The 19,063-nt window shown below is 45.3% G+C and overlaps 1 long non-coding RNA gene and 1 pseudogene across 4 annotated transcripts in view; one reads left to right on the top strand and one right to left on the bottom strand.

The window, feature by feature from the left end:
• Positions 1-2,312: 2,312 nt before the first annotated feature.
• LOC125615781 lies at positions 2,313-2,406 on the bottom strand (annotated as a pseudogene).
• A 10,302-nt stretch (positions 2,407-12,708) lies between these two features.
• LOC125615749 overlaps positions 12,709-19,063 on the top strand; it is a 104,616-nt gene continuing 98,261 nt past the window's right edge. For 3 of the 4 annotated variants that reach the window (XR_007346333.1, XR_007346331.1, XR_007346332.1), the window contains exon 1: positions 12,709-13,071. This is a non-coding gene — a long non-coding RNA (uncharacterized LOC125615749). The remainder of the gene's footprint in view (positions 13,072-19,063) is intronic. The other variant, XR_007346330.1, reaches the window with a different exon arrangement.

The following is a 19,063-nucleotide window of genomic DNA, read 5'->3' as shown; positions in this document are numbered from 1 at the left end:
TTGAAATGCTGGGTCCTTGCGTCCAGCCTGGAAGTGGAAAGAAGCAAAACCATAAGGAGTGAGAGATCTCGGCGGATGTGGAAAGAATGATGGGTGGAGGGGCTCAAGGAGACAGAAAGTCAGGTCTAGAGGATTTCCGGGAACAGGGACTGCAGGAGAGTGAGTTGTGATCAGAGAGCAAACGAAAAGTGGCACAACTCCAGGTGATTCCAAAGTTAGGCCAGGGAAAGGAGGATTGAAAGTGAGTGGAAGGAAGTGTGTGGCTTGTGCCAGTGCCCGAGGCAATGGCAAGATCTAGAATAGAAAAGAAGCTATCAACCTGTGAGGGGAAGATCCAGGCTAGGGATGGGCAAGCAGAAGGCACAAGGGAGAGAAGGGGGATTTTCATGAAGGTAGTAGAGAAACAGTCCCTCAGAAGGGCAAGGGCCTGGGAGAAGGGGAGGGTGAGGTGCCTCCTCTGGGGAAAAGTGGGGTGGGACTGGCTGTGGCCCGTGAGAGCTCTGCTGGAGTAGAATAGGAAGAGAAAGGACGTTTCTCCTCCTGTCCCCCACCAAGGTCGAGGGGGTTGCTCACCTTGGGATGAAGGTCCCAGAGGGCACTGGGAATGTCCTTGCAATGAGGTGCTGTGGAGCCAGTGCCAGGGAAGATCAGGGCAGGTGTGGGAGGCTGTGGGATGAGAGGGGCTGCCCTTCACCACCTGTCACCCCATAGGTGCACTGTTTCCAGATTGTTTGCTTGGAAGGTTGTGGAATTGATTTTGTGAGCAGAGCCTTTTTTTTTTTTTTTTTAAAGGAATGTACAAATGTCTTTTCATTCAAAAACACAAAGTAAGTTATCTGTAGGCATGGACAATGACAGCTATGACCTTCATAGACTTTATCAACTGGAACCCATAACTGAAACCCATAACCTTTTCTTTCTCTCTCTCTTTTGTTTTGTTTTGTTTTTTTTCCCCCAAGTGATTTCTCAGAGATTATTGGTGAGAAACACGACTCCTGCAACCCGTTCATGAATAGTGGTAACAGCACTATTTTAGGAATCAGAACACAGCCACCTCCCGTGTCACCTCCACCCACTCCGCCCATGCCAGGGTCCTTCTCCTCTTTAGGATCTGCATGACAACTTGTGCGCTGTCTACCACAGCGCGTCAGCCCCGCCCACCTCAGCCAGCTCCAGATGCCTCTCCCACCCTGCCCCAAAACCTCCATGCAGGCTTCACACCCGCGGCTCCAGGGCTTTGCACCGCGTTCTCAGCTGGAGAGCGCCCTTCAGACTTTCATTCCTGGCAAGGTCATTGCAGGCATTCTGAATGTCTTAACAAATAATTTCTATCTCAATTTTTTGATAGTTATTCATTGAAATTAGCCTGTGCAAAGAGGGGGTGCCCTGAAACCAAGCCCACCCTCTTCCTGGAAGATCCTTCTTCCTCATCAGCGAGAGCCCCGCTCAGCGTCTCCTCAGCTCCCTTCCATTAGCTCAGCCTGGCTTGTCCCCCTGGCCTCCAGTGTGCCCGTGCCCTCTGAGACTGTTTTGCAGACTGTCCATTCAGCTCTTCTTCTTTCTATTCACTAGAATTAAGCTTTCCTGAATGTTTTTCAAGTTGAGACTCATCATGGTTCCCTTTCAAGGGCGTGGCATCATTTCTGGGCACAATATCTTCTACTTTTTTGAGGCTGAATAGCCTCAAGATTTAGGGTCAACCCCTCTTCTTCAAACACCTGCAGAAAGTATTTCAAAATGAGTGAGTTTCAGGGCATAGTTTTTCTTTCTTCTACCAAATGTATTCATAATACATTATGCAGGTGTTTTGATGAGAATCCAGAAACATCTTGAGATACTGTATTTCTTTGAAATGTGAGAATTTAACATCAGTGCTATTCCAGGACAAGACTTGTGTATAGAGCTTTTTATTACTTTAATTTGCATTATTTCATTTACTTCTCAGAACTTTGACAATTAGCAACAGCTAGAGCTTGCAGATGAGATAACAGAACCCACAGGAAACTCGCCTAAATGAACACATTTAGTAGTTGGTGGAGCCAGGACCAGAAGCTAGGTCTTGACTTTATGTCCAGTGTTCTCTCTTATATATCATTCTACCTTTCAGGATAGAGGGCAGATTAGACAGTAAGATAGTTTCAGATCAAGCATGTGATGGGTTAGAACTAGAAGGGACCCTGTGCTTTATCTAACCCAGCCCCCACCTTCTTACACATTCAGTAGATGTATCTAATTAGGAGAAATGCAAACCATAGGATTGAATACCTATAAATATTATCCCTGGAAAGAAAAGTACCATTTGGTAAATGTACAAAAAATTGGAAAAATTTGCATGTTATCTTTGTGCAGGGGCCCTGCTAGTCTTCCTTGTATTGTTCCAATTTTAGTGTACATGCTGCTAAGCAAGCTCCAGAATATTTTAACATGAACCTATTATAATGGAAAATATGAAAGTGTGTCACATAGTAAAGGTAAGTACTGTTTTGGGAAATGTTTGTGTTAGTTACATGTATGTACATGTGTGGGTCACATGTATTATATTAACAACTGTCAGGAAGTCACTGACATAATAGCAAAAGCACTGGAAAGTGAGTTAAATACTGTACTTAAATTCTGGTCTTTGCTCTGCCGACAACCACCTGCATGAACTTGGCCAAGGAACTTAACCCCCCAGGGCCTCCATTTCCTTATCTTTCAAATGAGTAAGTTAGACAAGATTATCTTTAGGATCCCTCCCTCTATGATTCTATCATTCCTGTGGCTCATTCACAACATCAGTGAAACATAAAAGCTTTCCAAATGGGGAGATGGGTGGGGAGAGGTGGCAGAACAGAGACAAGCAGGTGCCAGGTGCAGTCACATGACTTTGCCCATAGCAGCTGCTGTCCTCGTGTCTGCACCTGCTGGTAGTCCCCATGTTGGTGTCACCCCAAGATGCTGCTGCCATGTGGGTGTGAAGGATGACATGCTTAGATCCAAGTTGGAGCCTGTGGACAGCAGTGGAGGTGAGGACTGCCAACCACATGCACCTGGCGCCATGCTTGGCACTGTTAGATGCTCAGAAGCCATTCTTAATGACAAGCATGATAAATATCGAGGGGGAAAGGAAGAAAAAGCAACTTAAATAGAACAAGTTGAAACTTAGGGAGTTGTGTTCCCTCCACAGTCTAAGTAGTCCTGGAGTAATAAACACCTTCCTGGTTGGGAGTGGGGAGACAGCAATTTCAGAATACATGCTACATGAAATTCTTAGCACAACACCTTTTGCAGATTAGCACTTAGTTTCCTGTAAAGAACAGGGACCTGTTATCACTTTTTGCTCATATATTGGATAAGATGCAAAGTTAATTTCATGGTAGAGAAATACCCAAGAGGTTGCTTGTTTTCTGTTAATACAGAAGACATCTCTGACACTAGTACATAGAAGATTATAGGTGTGTGTGTGTGTGTGCGCGCGTGCGCACACACACACACACACACACATGCGCACATTTACAGAGGAGCTGAGAAATGCATAAATTATTTATTGATTCTGGGACAGCATACAACATGACAAGAAATGAGATATATTTGTGTGATATGCTTGCACATGGAGAAATTGAAGGAATGTTTTTATTTCTCAGGTGGCAACATAATGCCAGAAAACATTCTGCCTTTGAAGAACAAAAGTACAAAGATGTTCCAACAATTGAAGGTTATAGTTTTGCAAAATTGCTTATTATTCATTGCATTTGGAAACAGGGCATGGAGAAAATCATCTTTCCCTGCCTCGATCTCTTTAGGATGCTTCATTTTAATGTCACCCGCTAGGTAAGACTTAATAAGATGTGTGTGTTGGCCTGCAAAAAGACAGGGTTGACAAGAGCCTTATGTGACATGAAGCAGATCAAAAGTGGGCTTGGTTGTTGTTGAACACTGTCTACTTTTAAAGAAATAAATTAATATTTTAAATCATTTGAGTACTCACACTCAGCTGACAGTTGCCTGGCTGCAGCTCAGGTGTATTATGGGTAGAGGCACACAAAGGTCCCCACTTGGCCTGCAGCAGGGCCTCCTCCAGACTTCATGCAGCTAGACTGAAGGAGGAACCTGTTGGTGAGGTTCCAGCATGACCTTGGCCATTCAGGAGGTAGTGCTGGACAGAGTGGGGAGGAGAAACACTTGCCTGCCTCTCCTTCTGTGTAGGCCTTGGGGAGACTTCAGGGGTGAATGCCTTCCTGGTCATGACCCACCCTGGCTAAACTAAACCCCTGAGCCTCTTGTGGGAAGTTGATGTAGCAACATCTTCACTTTACTTGGTTTACTTTCCAAAGACAAAAACAAAACAAAACTAAAAAAGTTAACTCCCAACAAAGTCCTAACAATAGGAAAAAAAAAAAAATCCCCAGCCTATGCTAACCAAGTGGCTGTTATTTTTGGCTGTGGGCTGGGCCGGTGAGATGCTCTCTGGCTGTCTGTCACTGTGTACAGCAGTCTGACTGGAATTTTTGTGAGTCGGGAAAGGGGTGGTTATATTTGGCCTCTAGAAGGGAAGTCACTGAGATAGAGAGGCAGCTTTGGGTCACAGGGTCTGAGCCAACAGGAGGGGAAGCAACTACCCCATTTCCAGTTAAGGAAGTGGATGGGACAGCCCAGCTAAAACCCTTGGCAGGAGCTAGGTGCACAGACTAGGAGGCTGTTACCAGAGGAGCTAGTTCTAGTCCTGTGATACAGCCTGCCTCTGGCTGACCGTGCCCAGAAGGCTAGCTGCAGTGCCTGGGAGACAGGGTTGTCACAGTGTTCTCCTTCGTTTAGCCCACAGTACTTGATCGGGGCTTCTCCTGGTGGTGTATTCACGGACGCTTCCATAACGTTGTTTATGAGTTAGAATTCTCATGCCCTGTTTGCTACTAGATGGGGAATGCTTTGGTTGACCTCTGTGACCCTTGAAGCTTCCACACACAAGGACATTGTAAAAATCACACATGGACTAGGTTGCCCTCCCGGTTGAAGCTCTGGGCTACAGATGTATATAATAAATTCTTCAGTTGAGTTATAAAAAGAATGACACTCAAGTCATGATAGAAAAACAAGATTATTGTTTATGAATATACCACTAGAATATGCATTTTGTAAGGCTCATTGATTTATTTCCAGTTCGAGAAACCACATTGACATACAAAATGGTTCATTAGATATTCATTATACCTCCTTAGCTGCTTTTATTAGAAGTGCCCACGGTGCCAATGGCCAGGGTGACGTTTCCAGGGGCTGAATCAATGCTTGAAACTCATCAATTTCTTATAGGCAGTTTTGGTTTAAGGTATTTTGATCATTTTATAGAAATGTTTTACCCCATTAAAAAGCTATAACTTAAACTGTGGCGCAGGGCAGGCACATATTAGATGATAAATGGCTTTGTGTAAGAGATTTCAAATTTGTCAAATCTGCATTAAAGAACTATATTTGAAATTGGTTAGAAGGTTGGGTAAGTTCTCCAGGTGAAAATGACATTTGTTTTATGGATCCCTCTGAAACAATTCCCCCAGAGTTTTAATTTGAATAAATCACATCCAAGTTCAGCATTCTAGCACAGTAGAGTTGCCTCTGCTGCTTTTGTGTTTCCTCTTTTCTGGGGAAAGGGTCAATTTTCTCATTTGTAAAGGGATGAGATGGTCTGGAGGTGGGAATATGGACATTCACTTATTCATTCATTCATTCATTCATTCATTCATTCATTCATTCACCTATCCCTTTTAAGAAGGTGAAAGCATTTACTGGCATTAAAGGAACTGGAACACATAAAACCTAACCCCGGTTCTCCTGCGTAGGACATCCTACAGGGAGAAAGAGAAGAAACGGAGTTTTCATGAGTCAAGGACTATTTCAGAGGCAGTCGAGGAGAGCGCTGTGACAGTGAGTGGCCGTGCATGGGTGGCAGCAGCCTTCTCTGAAAAGGGTCAGTTCAGCTGAGGAGAAGCCACCTGAGAGAACAGGTGGAGGAAGAGACTGCAGGAAGCGGGAGGCTAGGGCAAGTGGAGGTGCGCCGTGGGCCTGAGGAGAAAGTCCAGTCTTCCCTGGGGTGGGCCTTCCTCCCCCACCTCTGCTGGAACTGTGAATACTCTGCTTCAAGAAGATGCCAGAAGCCAAGGAGTTGTGGGAAGAGTGCTGTGGGAGGCAGTGAGAAGGTCAGGGACGCTGGAGTGGGGTAGATACGTTAAGACGGGTGAGGCTGCACTGCAGTGACCAGTGATGTCCCCATCCAGCGGCTTCACCAAGCCAGTGTCCCTCTCCTGCCAGTGCTGAGGTCAGATGCAGGCCTTGTGGACCAGTTCCAAGGAGGGATACAGATTTCTTGGCAGCCTGTGCCTCCATCATCTCAAGGTCCTTCGTGTCCCTTGCTCGTGCACTGGGAGGGGAGGAAGCGAAGAGGGTGTGGAATGTTAGGGTGACCTCTTGTCAAGATTCCAGCTGCATGACCGAAACCTGAGGGTGGGGATGCTGTGAACTCGTCCTCCTGGGTGTTGAGGAAGGAGTTGCTGAATGATGGTGTCCAACCAGTCTGTGCCACGGGAGAGATGGTAGAAAAAGAGGAGATTCTACTACTCTCCCTCCAAAACTTGATAACCCACACAGGTTCCATCTTGGCCAGGCATGGAGGAAGGAGCTGGGAAAAGAAGGGAATGTCCTCACCATGATGACTTCCACACCCCCCTCCAACCCCAAGACAACACACAGAGAGGAAAGAGAGGAAACAAGACATAATTTCAGCCCTGGATGGGAGCTCATCACATGATCCTTCATTTTAGGATGAAGCCAAGTTATTTTGCTGCTGGAAAAAAAGCCCATCCGAGACTCCTGACTCCTAACTCCCACTGCCCACCTTTCAAGTGTTCCTTCTGGGATTTAGCCCATGTCCTACCTGACTCCACTTCTCATACCTCACATCAGTACTCCAACCAGGCCAAGTTTCTGGGGTTTCCCACCTGGAGAGAATGGCCTCCATTCCCCATGTTCTCCACATTCTCTTCCTAAGTGACTGGTCCCTCATCTCCATACAAATCTTCTGGGTTCTTCTTATCTCTATGGAAGCTTCCTGCATTTTCTTTGTTTTCTTTTTCTTTCTCCCCTCCTGTCTCCTCTTCTCCCCTCCCTGCCTCCTTCTCCTCCTCCTCCTCCTCCTCCTCCTCCTTCTTCCTCTCTCTCTCTCTCTTCCTCCCTCCCTCCCNCCCCCACCCTCTTTTTCTTTCTTTCTTTCTGGTACTGGAGATTGAACTCAGGGGCACTCAACTACTCAGTCACATCCCCAGCCTTTCTTTGTATTTTACTTAGAGACAGGGTTGCTTAGTGCCTTGCTAAGTTGCTCAGGTTGGCTTTGACTCGTGATCCTCCTGCCTCAGCCTCCTGAGCCACTGGGATTACAGCTGTGTACCACTATGCCCAGCTCCTTCCTGCCTTTTCTGACCTCAGCTCTGGAGGGTTATGTGAATCCTTCCTCACTGAATGGTTCTCCCACTTAGCCTTCAAACCCGCTCAGGTGAGTTCCTGTGTCTCATCCTGAAGAGACTTCTCACACAGATCTTTAGCTTTCTGAATTGCTCCCAACTATTAGAACAATTTTGATAAGGAGATTAAGTTTCAAGTTTATTGCAAAACTTCAATCTCACTTCCAAATCACAGTTACTGACCTTAGCTGAAGCTCAGGATTGTGCACAGTTGGGAAGGAGGGAGTAGTTTGCCATTTGATCTTCCCTCTATCTCATCTCTCTCTAGCTCTTCCAAGGTCCAAATGGGTATTGGTGAGATAAGAGCAAGAGAGGCAAAAAATATCTCACATCAGGACTCCCACTTGTCTACTGTTGATATACCACACAATGCCTTCATTTTGATGGGGTCATCAGTTCTCTCCTGGGGCAAGTTTTGGGTACTCTGGAGGACCTCCTCTGCCTATTACATAAACTTCAGCCCCTCTCCCTCTTACCCTGCTCCAGTGACGCTGGTCTTCTTCCTATTCTCAGTGCTGGCATGTTCCTTTCTGTCTCAGAACCTTTGTTCCCTCTGCCTGGGGCCCTCTCTCCCTAGCCCTCTTTCTAGCTATATCTTAAATCAGCTCAGGCATAAATGCCTTTGAGAATCCTAACCTAAATGTTCAGCCCAGGGCAGGCCTTAATCATGCACTCTCATAGCCCCTGCAGTGAGGACATTAATTGAGTAAATAGTTATTTAACATCTATCTTCCCAACTTAAATCTGAGTTCTATGAGGGCTTGATATATAAATATTTGTAGAAAGACAGAATAAATGGATTTTCCCAATAAACTCATGAGCACTTTGACATGCCAAGCAGATGGTAGGTATTCAATAGTTATTTGTGGAACTGACAGGAAATTGAAGGCAGGAGCCATGACTATTGATCTCTGGATTTGCTATGTGACTTAGCACATAGTAGTACATAGGTATTCAACAAATACCTGGTACTTGAGTGTTTTTTGACCCCTCTCATCAGAGTTAAACCAAAAAATGGGGATTTGGCTGCAATGTAGTCCTGACCTTCACCTTATGGCTGTTCCTCAGTGTCAGCAGAAGTGTTACTGCTATCTTTGCAAATATTTATGCCAGCCAGGGCAGGGTACTGCCTTTAATCAGCTGAGTTGATATTCCATAGCCCAGGAGGAGCATGAATGTATGAAGGGATGTGGATAATGTTATCATACATCCAAAGAATGACAATTTTAACTATTTGTCCCTTTGTTCCCATTAGTACACTTGTACGTCTATCAGCTCAACCAATCCAATTCTTGGTTCCCCAAACAGGGTCACCATATGTGCCTTCAACCTGACTTGTATGGAGACTTGTTTTATTAGTCACAATTAGTTGCAGGTGCAAAGACTGAGGGCACAACTAACTGTGTCTGGAATCACCTCCTCACATATGCAATTAAACACTTGCACACTCAGAATTAGGTTCAAGTGGCTAATTGCACCCGGAAGTAGGTAATTGCAGGTACAATTAGCTGCAAGTGCAATTTTTCACCCGAGACTAATTGCTCCCAAAGTAAGGAGATAGGGATTGGAAATTCAGCACTGAATGTATGTGTGGTTATTGCAACCACCTGTGATTTTAATAGTCCTCCCTCTCCTGATTTCCAGTGTGGTGGCCTCCCTTTGGTCTTTAGGAAGAGTTGGGTTGCTTAACTCCTTCTGTGTATTTGTTCTATGGCATTTTCTTCTCCAGTTGGGTCTTCTTTTCCTTACTGAGACTCTCTTTCTTCAGAATTTATTTCCTTTCTTTCTTCTGGAACCCCTGGCTATGTTCAAGGACACATGCCCTTTTCTGTTTAACTGTACGTAAAACTCCTTAGAATCTAAGTGAGAAATGGTCAATGACTTGAACAGCTTAGTGGGTGGTAACTTCCAATTAGGTTTTGAACACAGTTCCTTGGGAAGTACCATTTGAACATGACAGATGAAAAGCTCTTCCCCACCCTTGGGGAGGAGGAGGTGGATCACTCCATCAAAGCCCTAGAAACCTGTCTTCATGAATGAGCAGATTCCACTAGACAGATTTTTTTCCTACTAGTTTTTCTGATATCAGTAAGAGTCCAACCAGGAAGACACACACATATGATGATTATAAAATTAAAGCATCATTGGAAAATAGGATGAGTTTTGGTTTAAACTGAATACAGCGAAACTAACCAAGGAAACCAAAACTGTTAATGCTACTCCAAAGAGTCTTTCGATCATGTAAACACAATTAAGATGAGGAGTTGATCATGATAGTTATTTTAACAGGGAGAATTTAATAAAGGGAATTAATTAAACCAGTATTAGCAGTTCAAAAAGGCTAAAAACGGAATCCTGAGGTACTTCAGAGATAGCTACTGTGGAAGCAGATATGGCCCCATGGGCTGAAGAGGCAAAGGCAAAAGGCCGGGGTTGTTAGACACCGGCTACTTCGAGGAGGGTCCAGCACAGCAGAACACAGATGTCTGGAACAGTTACCTCCGCAGCTTGGAGGAGGGATCACACAGAGCTGGGACCCAGGATTTGAAGGAGGGGCACTTTCAGAGTTTGAAGAAAAGACCCTGCAGGGCTGGGAACTGAGCTTTGAGGGGGCTGCCACCCGGTTGGTGCTGCACTGCGGGCTCCCCTTTACAAAGAGCAAAACATGCCACAGGGTGTGTCCTCGATCCTGGGTCTGGTAGCCCTGGGTTGAATCAAACCAGGACAGGGCATGTTTTGACAGGAGAAGGGGAAGTGATGGCTGCAGAAAAGAAAAGAGCATGAAGTTAGTGACTCGGAGCCTTTGCAGGTGTGTGCTTTTGTGTGTATCTCCTTTTCTCCATGTCCAGAGTTTCCCTTTGTGTGATTGATGGATTTTATCATAATGAAAGTGTGTGTGTGTGTGTGTGTGTGTGTGTGTGTGTGTGTGTGTAAAGAGAGAGAGAGGGAATCTATCACAGCGAGCGCAAGCTGGTGGTGGTCTTAGCAGGTGTCCACGGCCAGCAGATTTCACTTCCTTATAGCTCACCTGGCTGGTTAAAATCCTCTTTCCTCTCCTGTCTGCAAGAGCTCTGGGCTGCATGAAGCCAACCTCCTGACTTCAGCAGAGTGCTGACTCCTCCACGTCCCTGCTTAGTCATTCAGAGGTGGGACAGGATCCCACTTGCTAAGCTAGCTGGTGGCAGCCTCAGCTGAATGCCAATCTGATGGGGCAGTCGATTCCTTTGAACTCCTTCTGGCGATGGAATCTGCCATTATTCAGGCTCCGTGGTGTGCGAGGACGAGTGACAAAGCCCATGATGACAAGCAGAGATGACAGGAGAGCCGGGTGGCCGGCCTTTGACTTGGCCAGGGCACCTGGCGACGCTGCATCGCCCCAGACAGACTCTCTTGCTGCAGGCTCCGGCTGTGGGCTGTGAAGGTCACTCGGCACTTGCTGCCCACAGGAAGGCGGTGTTTACTCCGCCACAGAGCCAGGCCCCTTAATGGATTGCTCTGGCTGAGCATTTCCCCTTGGCAAGGGGAGCAAATTTTCCTTTGCCCTTATCACCCTGCTTGGTTGCATTTTAGGTCTCAGGAGAGGGTACATAAATATTAGGGGAAGTTGGGTCACCTACCAGTGGTTTAGAATAAGAAAAACTTTTTTCTTCTCAGGAAAATGAATAAAAGTGCATGATAGGAAAAGCTGGAAATTGAGGAAAGAAAAAAAGGACTTTAAAAATTCTGACTAACCCATAATAGTCATGAGTAGTGTTTAAAGGTATTTCCCTACACCTCCCCTGTGTATAGTGCATCTACTCATTCATTCATCCCATAAATATTAGTTGAGTACCTATTGTTGCCAGGGGCTAGCTGAGACTCTGAATAAGAAAGATAAAAGTCTAGCTCCTTAGGGAGCATACAGTCTTGGCTGGGTTGGGAGGGGCGTCAAATATCTTGTACATATGATTTCTTGTCCTGTTACCACTCATCAGTCTACCTCATGAGGGCCTCTTGTCACCCTATCATCTTTATACCCCTTACTCTAATGATTGCACTTTACCAAGCAAAGGAAACAGAGTTCATTTAACCATGTCACGACTATCAGCTATAAGCTCTTTTCAGTTTCCACAGTTTTAAGTGAAGCTGCAATAAATATATTTGTATAAGCACATTTAAAAAAAATCCTGGGGATCTTGGATGACTTCCTCCCTGACTGTATCTTTCACAGTATTAGGCAGAACCCTTGGTTGCAAACCACAGACTCCAAGGCTGGTTCATTTAAGAAGAGAAAGAATGTACTGGAAGGCAATTCTGTAGCTTACAGAATTGGCAGGAGGTTGGAGAACCAAGCTCAGAAAGGCAGCAAGGGGTTGGGAGGCAATAGTCTAGCCCCCAACCCCCCACCCCCCAGAACAGGCTGTGAGGACTGTGCCCAAGGCCCTCCTCACTGCCTGGGACTCTCCTCTCCACCAGCATCACCAGGAGTTTCCTTCTTCCTTGAGCCTCCGTCTCATGCCCCAATTCCAGGTTCAGGGTGGGTGTGCTGGCTTGGCCAGTTGAGGGTTCAGCCTGCTTCTCCGTCTCTAGGCAGTGAGGGGAAGGAGTAGCTATCCTGTTGGCCTTCCAGGTGGGAGGTGAGTTTCTGCCTCTCATTTCTGACAGGGTGTTTGGGTCTTGGGAAGGAAAGAGGAGAAATATCCAGCACCAACACATTCCTTTTCTTATTACATGTGTGTTTACTGCACGTGGGATGACTGAGGGTGTGGAAACATTGATTTTGCCTGCTATAGTATTAGGCATAAATACTGCTCAGCAGTGCGAGGGTATGAGTCAAGGGTGCCCCACACCTCCAACAGCCCGGGGGTGCCCTGCCTGGGCACTGGGGGAAAAGAGGGTGAAATTCACATCCATTATCTCCATTTCATAGAAAAGGAAACGGGGGCTTTGAAAGGATCTGTGATTTATACTAGATCCCACAGCCAGCAAATCAGAGCCAGCTGGGACTTGATGATAGGTCTTCTGAAATACCCGAGGGTTGGTTAGACTTGTATGACCTCCCCATGCTGGGCTGGTGACTGGTAAGAGGTGCCAGGAGCCATCCCCTCCCTGGGACAAAGGCCCTTTCAACAAAGAGGCCTTTGTAACAAGCCTTTCTTTGTTTGGCTACCAGGCTGTTCTCTGGAGTAATTAAGGCCCATAGTCCTTAGATATAAGGCTGCCTGACATCACTTGACAGTAATACAGCGATCTCTTTAGGTGCCGAAGCTGTATTAGCAGTGCATGTCCTTCTGCTCCCAGACACCTAGGCACGAGCCATGAGGCTAGACTGCCGGGCCCCTCCTGCCTGACCACTTCATGTAAGGGCAGGATCACATGCACTGGTCCTGCAGGATGGGGTGCTGGTGGCACCTCCCAGGCAGTGCCAGGCAAGAAGACTGGCACGCAGCCCTTACTGCTGGGAAAATCTTTGGAAGCTGCTGAGGGGCATCTGGCTTGCTGTTCTCTAGAGGAAGGTCACGGTCTTCTGAGGCTCTGTGGGTGTGAGTCAGACGCTGCCCCCCTGCATCTTGTCCCCCAGTGTGCAGTGCTCTCTCCCAGTGTGGTGGTGAGTACTGCTTTCTTATTTGTCTTGGGAGACATTCTCCCTAGGTTCCCATAGGATCTTGGAATCCATGATAGAAAATTGCTTTGTTTTCAGCCACCCTCTGAGAGTCTGTACCTTTATGTTAAAAACTCCTCATCTAGAGGAGAAAGGACAAGCTCCACTCAACCTAGGGGTAGGGAATTAGCCTTCCTCAGACTTGTCCCAGTGGGTACCTTGAGGAACACTAGACATAAATTTGGCCTTTGCCCTCACAAAGCTTCCATATTTCAAAGCAACCAGGATTCAGAGGGGATGAGAGAGAAGCCTCTGTCACTACGGGCTGTGCCCTGTGTCATGGCCTTGCCAGGGCAGCCTGCCTCTGCTGGAACCTTCTCTCCAGCAGTTCCTGGACCTGGCAAAGGAGGGCTCCAAGGGTGTAAGTTAAGGTAGAATTTCGGCACTGGCAGAGTTAACATTTACAGGTTCAACTATTTGTGGGCGCCCTCATGACGTGAAATGACTTTCAATTTTGCTGAAGCGCACATTTCCATCTTGTGGGGTGGGTGAGTCACTCCACCACTGAGAACTCGGCACCACGGTTTCTGCAGCTTTGGGCTCTCAGTTCCTCATCACCAAAGGCAAGTGTGAAGGGTCTTTAAACGTCATCAGTGTTGGGGAGTCTGCAGAATCATGAGGGGATTAGGCTGAGCGACCTGCAATGTGGTGGTACCTAGTATCTCAGTGCACCTCACCACTTCCTCTCAGTGTGGGGTGGGCTCAGGCCCACCCTGGGGTTCCACAGCACCAGAGGCTGGGAGGAAGGAGTGTCCTCCCCAGTGCATGCCATCTAGGGCTGCATCGTGTGCAGAGGATTTAAACCCAATAATAAAATCGACTGTAAGTCAGTCTGCTTTTTATTATCCCCAGGCCAGCAATTCTAAACAATGTCAGTGATAAAATAATCCTCCCCCCACATCTTTTTTGGTTCACTTTCTAAACAGTTGCTGTGGTGACTGTTGAATTTTAATTATATACTTATATATGTTTCTGTACATGTTAACATATATGTATATTCAGATACACATATGTGCATATGCATCCGTATACACACACTTCAGATGTGAACATTTTATTAATTATTCTTTAACAAATATTTTCTATGTGAAAGTTAATTCTAACTCCCTGTGAGGAAGAGTAGCTCGAGACGGTTCAAGCTGGCCTCGGGCCTGGCAGGTGTCTAAAGCCCCTGTGGCATTAGGTATGCTGGCATTTAAACAGGGTGAGGGTGCTGTGATTACAAAACCAGGACAAAAATAATCCCAATTCAATTCTGTCATTCCCTCATGTGACCACTTGGAATTTAAATTTGTGTTTAAAACGTAGTAAACGCAAATTTTAGTTCATACATGAAATGTTTGCCTGAAAAATATCCTTAAAATTAAATTTTTTTCCTTTAAAATTATTGTTTTTAAAGCTAATGAATGAATCATGAGATGAAGAATAAAGTCTGATTACCACTGAAAATAATTTTATCATATAGAGGCAGAGATTCAAAACATGACGCATTTGGGTGTCCAGTGGCCAGGCCTGCCACCACCTGTGCTAACTGAGACAACTTGTAGGCATCATGCATCTTGTTGAGACAGGAGGGGATTATGGGTCAGGTATTAGTTGGCCTACAGCGTTTTGGAAAGGTTAGGCATGCAGTTTAAGTTGGAGCTTCTAGAAATGATTCCCGTTCCCAGAAGGACCCTAACTCTGATGTGCCTGAGAACACCAAGTCTCTATGTCTACTGCAGGACTACTGTTTCTCCAAGATCTGGGCCAGCGGAGTCAAGAGCTTATGCCCTGCTTCTCACCCACTTACCTGGGCTCCTGAGTGAACATCTGGGTGGAGGAACCCTAGCAGCAAAGGAACAATAGAAGCTTGTAGCTTTGAGTCTCATTTTCAGAGTGGGCAGCGCAGAAGGTCCCAGGGGGTGTTTGGAAGGGAAGTTGAGTGAGCTAGTCCACAGCTTCCTCTACATCTTCCCACCATCTCTGCATTTGACCTTTGGCTATGGAGGGCTCAGGACTCCCCTGTCTGACAGCCAGCCTCTTTGCTGCTGTCTTCTGGGTAAAGCAGCTGCCTCTGTAACCACGCATTTCCTAAGCAGCCATTTCTGTTCTGTCCTCAACCCCTGGCTCCCCTGGAAGCTTCCCCACCTGCGCTCTTCAGAGTGGATCGAACTTCTGGCTGGTATCCCACATATCTCTGAATCTTCACCTCAATTCGCAAACTTCTATTGGGCTTGAGTTGCTCCCCAACACCCATAGCTCTCCATCATGCCACCAGAATCTCCACTCCACTTGGGACATGTTTCTTTGTCATCATTTTTATTCCTTAATTTTTTTCCTTTTTAGATATACATGACAGTAGAGTGTATTTTGACATATTGCACATTTTTTTAAGTTGTAGATGGACACAATACCTTTTTTAAAAAAAATTATTTTAGTGTGGTGCTGAGGCTTAAACCCAGTGCCCCACACATGCTAGGCAAACACTCTACCACTGAGCTACAACCCCAGCCCAATTTTTATTCTTTCACAATAACTTTACTCAGGGAATTTTTCTCAATACACATTGGGCCATTAAAATACAATTCTGTCCTCAAAGAGTTTTCACTATCATTCTCCTAACATTAAAAATGTTCTAACTGGCATCTACACTTGGTCTGTCAATCTCAACCCTCCTGCCCTTCTCAGGGGAAGTAGATGTTTGCTGGTGCTGCTGACATCCAGGGATAGGTTTCATTATGACTGGTCTAGTGGGTGGCATTTCAGGGAAGAGCAGGATGCAACCTTGGCCAGCAGGTACCAAGTGAGATCAGCCTCCTCTAGGAGGTTTGAATCCAGTGTCCTGCCCATAGCTCAGAGGACAGGGCTCACTGGGCAGCCACATCGCTGCTGAAAATCCTGCTCCAGAGATGGGGAGAAAATATCATGTGCGAATCTGTATCAGAACAGGCTGGCCTTTTTTCTGTTGAAGACTCTTAACAGCTGTGAGATCATAGACCAGTCACTTAACCTCTCTGAGAACGATGTTTCTTAAAATGAAGATGATTCTGGTGTGATGGGTTTGACAAAAGGTGTCAAAGAAGAAGCAGGATGTAGAATTTGTGGCAATGGGGGATCTCCTTCCTGATTGTCCTTGGAGGAAATTCCTGCGATAACAGAGATTATCAAGATGGCAGGCCATTCCTCCCTCCACCCCACTTGGCCCCCTGCCATCATCAGGACTTTTGAAAATGTGTCCAGACTCCTGAGTCCCACCATTGAATGGAGCTGAGGGCCTGACAATGTCCGAGTTTCCTTCTCTGCCCACTAACTCCCACAGGTTCACACACTCATCTGAAGCCTTCCCCTTCTTTCTAGTAGCCTCCTGGTGGCAACTCTACTTTCTTTCTAAGAATGGGACAGAGCATCTGACCCATGACGATTAGCTTCACTGCACATGGGAAATCTCATTTCTTATTGATCTTGGGATGCTTTTCAGAAATCCATGTGCTCTTGAATGCAGTTTTGCAGTGTCCTGCAAGGAGACACCACATGTGCAGCTCTATAAGCACATGCACGCATGTATACATACACACATATATTTGTGTGTATATATATATATATACACACACACACACACACACACAAATAAGCACATATGCTTGTATGTACGTATATAGATTACATGTACATTTATTATATATATATGTGTAAAATTTATTTCTTCCTGGGTTTTCATTCAGTGGAGTAACAAGACATCTTGCCGGTGCCTCCAACAAACCAGAAAGGGAAACACAGTGAAGATGAGACTCTTTTCCAAAGATGCAGCTAATTCCAACCAGCACATTAAGATTCTGAAGTTAAGAGCACATTGTAAAATGTGAATCGATGTGACATTGTCAAACAAAATGACCTGTGGGCTTGGGAGGTTGGCGCTTGTAGGAAGAGGCCAAAGTGTGCATCTTAATCTTGATTTCCTTTGGGACTGTTTCCACCATTGTGTTCCTGACTCTGATTATGTTCTTGTGCAATCAAACTAGCTCTAGTCCCCAGGGTTGGACAGCTCCTTTTTCTTTCTCTCTCTCTCTCTCTTTCTTTTATTTAGCCAGGACCCGGTATGATTGCTGTTTTGTTTGGGTTTTGTTTTGATCAGAAACAACGGTTTAGTTTTTGAGTTATGAGCATACATGTGTTCACAAAATCCCATCCAAATAGAAGGAAAAGGATTGGATTAAAAGTCCTGCTTGGTGGATAAACAATTTAATGCACAGGAGCCTTGGAAAGCCATTTTAGCAACCAGGGGTTTGACCTCAAAATGGCGCAAACAATCCAGTAGGTAAGCACAGATTTCTTCATTTATATCCATAATCTTAGGATATATCAAACCTTTAACCTTAAGAAAATTTCAGAGGGAATTTGTATTTAACGCCAAGCTTATCTTTGGCTTGGTTTTAACTGTGTAGTAGAGATTGGGCAAGCTGGATAATAATAGAGATTCTGAATTCCAATACAGGGTCTGTCTTCCCTACCTTTTTCTCCCCGTCCACACAGGATCTGGAAACTTCTCTGCTGCATATCAGCTTTGCTATTTTATTTGGGGATCTTGAACACAGTATAGTATTTAGAGTTTCCATCCATCTCCATATCTGGACTTCACTTAGACGCTCCCTAAGCTCTCTTTCAATTTCTTTGCTATGTACTTCAGTGAACTGCAAACAAACAGATCATTTTCCTGATGGTGATAAAGTCGGTAATAGACTTTACTTCATTGCCTAGTGCCCTTCAGATATGCTTGCTACAAAACTCCTCAGCAGAACAAATATAGTTACTGAATTTGGTTACTGGTACACAATGAAATAATAGCTAAATAACACAGTTACATGGTTATAATATAGTTAAATCATGCAGCAAGTTGCACACAATAGCAAATGCAGTTAGGCAGAGAGAATGAAATTAAGGGTTAGAGGTAAAAGAGAGGATATATCTTAAGATGTGATTTGAAATGAAAAGCAGACACCCTCAAAGGGACATGGAAAGATGTTAGCAGACGAAGCCTGAGGAAGTGGCTCTTCTTGTCAACTGCAGCAGGCCTGGGTACAGAGAGGGGGAAGGTATGTTCAGTTGGCTATATATGTCTTCTTCTATGTCCCTTCTTTTTCTCTCACAGTGTGATCATCCCTCCTAACTGGCCTTTACGATTGCTAAGTGGCTGTTCTTCCAATTCTCTTCTGATTTATCCTGTAAAGCATCGCCAAATCAATTGTCCTTTAACACCACCTTAATTATGTCATCTTCTCAGAGCTGCTTCTTTCTTACCGAGGTAGAGTACGTGCCACTTTCTTAGCCTGGCATTCAAGGCTTTGACATATTCTTTGTTCCAGCCCTATTACTCAAAGTATGTCCCAGCATGTGGGCGTAATTTGGGAACTTGTTAATGATGCAGAATTTCAGGCCCACTGAGGACCTAGGAATAGGAATTTGCAGTTCTTCCAATTCTCCAGGTGATCTCCAGGTGATTCACATACACATGGTTTGAGAAGTACTATTCTAGCCAAATGAAAGTTCAAATAGACTCCCTACATTCCTATTTCTGGTTTTTGACTACTTCCCTATTTCTGGTTTTCACCTTTCCTCCATATTTTGCTTATCCATCTCTGGATTCCTTGTATGATCATCTCAAGTGTCACCACCTCTGTGGAACCTTGCCTAGTTACACCATGGACCAGGCAGGCCAATCTTCAGAACACCTGCCAGACCCTTTATAAATTGAGCTTCTGAAGAGGTGTTTTTACTTATACCCCCTGACTTGATCTTTTTGACTATAGAGGATAGATCCCTGGTTGGGTAATCAACACTAGAATAACCCATCTGGTGGTTGGCCAATAAGCTGAGAGTGATTCATGAAATTTAAGCAGGAACAATTAAATTATCTCTCTTTATTTTACAAATTCAAATAGGGCAGTTAGCAGTAAAGCTA

The sequence above is a fragment of the Marmota marmota genome, unplaced genomic scaffold, assembly GCF_001458135.2.
Source record: "Marmota marmota marmota unplaced genomic scaffold, marMar, whole genome shotgun sequence".
Taxonomy (NCBI): domain Eukaryota; kingdom Metazoa; phylum Chordata; class Mammalia; order Rodentia; family Sciuridae; genus Marmota; species Marmota marmota.
Note: the sequence above shows the minus strand (reverse complement) of the source record. Positions and strands in the feature narration are given on the sequence as shown.